The following is a 2,148-nucleotide window of genomic DNA, read 5'->3' as shown; positions in this document are numbered from 1 at the left end:
AGTGCATCATGCTGGACAAGAGAGAAGAGTTTTAGGCTCTTATATAAATCCAAACCCAGGAAACTGTGGAAGTAGCATCCAAAAACCAACCATACATGCCAATAACTTTGAACTAAAGCCACAGCTCATCACCCTTGTTCAGAACAACTGTTCATTCGGAGGAAGTGTCCAAGAAGACCCCAATCAACATCTAACCACCTTCCTGAGGATATGTGATACTTTGAAGTCTAATGGTGTTCATCCTGACACCTATAGATTGCTTTTGTTCCCCTTTTCACTCAAGGACAAAGCATCTAAATGGCTGGAAACTTTCCCGAAGGAGAGTTTAACAACTTGGGAAGAGGTGGTGAACAAATTCTTAGCGAGATTCTATCCTCCTCAAAGAATCAATAGGTTGAGAGCTGAGGTACAAACCTTCAGGCAACAAGATGGTGAAACTCTCTATGAAGCATGGGAGAGGTTTAAGGACTTGACAAGAAGGTGCCCGTGAGATATGTTCAATGAATGGGTGCAGTTACACATTTTCTATGAAGGTCTTTCTTACGAATCAAAAAAGGCAGTAGACCACTCATCTGGGGGGTCTCTGAACAAGAAGAAGACCATTGAAGAAGCCATAGATGTCATTGAGACTGTAGCTAAGAATGACTACTTCTATGCTTCTGAAAGAGGAAACACTAGAGGAGTAATGGAGCTAAACAATGTGGATGCACTGCTAGCTCAAAACAAGATGATCACTAAGCAGCCAGCTGACCTTACCAAGAAGATGAAAAGAAACCAAGTAGCAGCAATCACTACCTCATCCGCAGCTCAAGAAGGAGTAAATGCAGAGGCAGAGGATGATCAGGAACAAGCCAATTACATTGGGAACTCACCTAAGCAGACCCCTGATCTATACTCCAAAACTTATAATCCTGGTTGGGGGAACCACCCAAACTTTGGGTGGGGAAATCAACAAGATCAAGGCCAAGATTAGAGACGTCACAACCCCAACAACAATGCAGCTCACCAACATTCCACACAGAGATCATATCAGCACCCACCTAACAACACCTCTCAACAGCCATATCAAAACCAAAATGGCCCTTCTCATCCCTCCAATCTCAACTCACCATCATCCGAAGATAGACTCTCAAGGATTGAGACTCTACTTGAAAGCATATGTAAGGAAATCCAAGATAACAAGGTGTTCAAGGAGGAGGTGCGAGCCAATATCAAAAACCAGGGAGACACCATCAAGAGGCTAGAATTTCAAGTGGGATACCTCTCTGAGAAGATTCCCAAACCTACTGACAGCTTCCCAAGTGACACAGAGAAAAACCCGAGAGGTGAAGCAAAAAAAGTAAGATGGAAAGAATGCAAGATGGTCACTATAAGTGATAGGGGGACTGAGGAAGAGATGAACAAACCCTTAGAACAACCTAGAGACACCTCAGCAGAGAAACATGAAGAGGGTCACCAAGAAACCAAAATTACATAGAAGGAGATTCTGAACCTCTATGCACCTTTTCCCCAAAGACTCAAGGGTGGTGTAGAAAAGAGAATATACTCAAAGTTCCTTGATATGTTTGCATCTCTCCATGTAAACATACCATTCATCAAGGCTCTCCAACAAATGCCTTCATACATTAAGTGCATGAAGAAGCTGCTGACCAGGAAAAGCTCACTCAAAGGAGGGCAAACAATAGTGATGAATAAGGAGTGCAGTGCTCTCATTCAACCAGAGTTGCCTACAAAAAGGAAGGATCCAGGGAGTTTTCACATCCCCTGTGCCATAAGAGAAACAAGGTTTGATAAAGGACTCTGTGACCTGGGAGCAACCATTAACTTAATGTCTTTATCCCTTATGAAGAAGCTGTAGATCAATGAGCTAACGCCCACAGACGTAGTCATCAAGCTGGCTGATAAAACTCAAAAACAAGCAGTAGGAGTGGTTGAAAACGTGTTGGTAAAGGTTGGGAACTACTTCCTTCCCACAGACTTTGTCATATTGGAAATGGAAGAGAGTCACCTTCACCCAATCATATTGGGAAGACCATTCCTAGCTACAGCCAGAGCGCTTATAGATGTGGAGCGAGGAGAGCTAATACTGAGGATACATGATGAACAACTTACCTTCAATGTCTTCAAACCCTCACAAGAAGTAGATCA

The 2,148-nt window shown here is 43.1% G+C and overlaps 1 pseudogene; it reads right to left on the bottom strand.

The window, feature by feature from the left end:
* Window positions 1-391: 391 nt before the first annotated feature.
* LOC112753305 (small nucleolar RNA R71) lies at window positions 392-493 on the bottom strand (annotated as a pseudogene).
* Between the last annotated feature and the right edge of the window lie 1,655 nt (window positions 494-2,148).

The sequence above is a fragment of the Arachis hypogaea genome, chromosome 15, assembly GCF_003086295.3.
Source record: "Arachis hypogaea cultivar Tifrunner chromosome 15, arahy.Tifrunner.gnm2.J5K5, whole genome shotgun sequence".
NCBI classification, from domain to species: Eukaryota; Viridiplantae; Streptophyta; class Magnoliopsida; order Fabales; family Fabaceae; genus Arachis; species Arachis hypogaea.
Note: the sequence above shows the minus strand (reverse complement) of the source record. Positions and strands in the feature narration are given on the sequence as shown.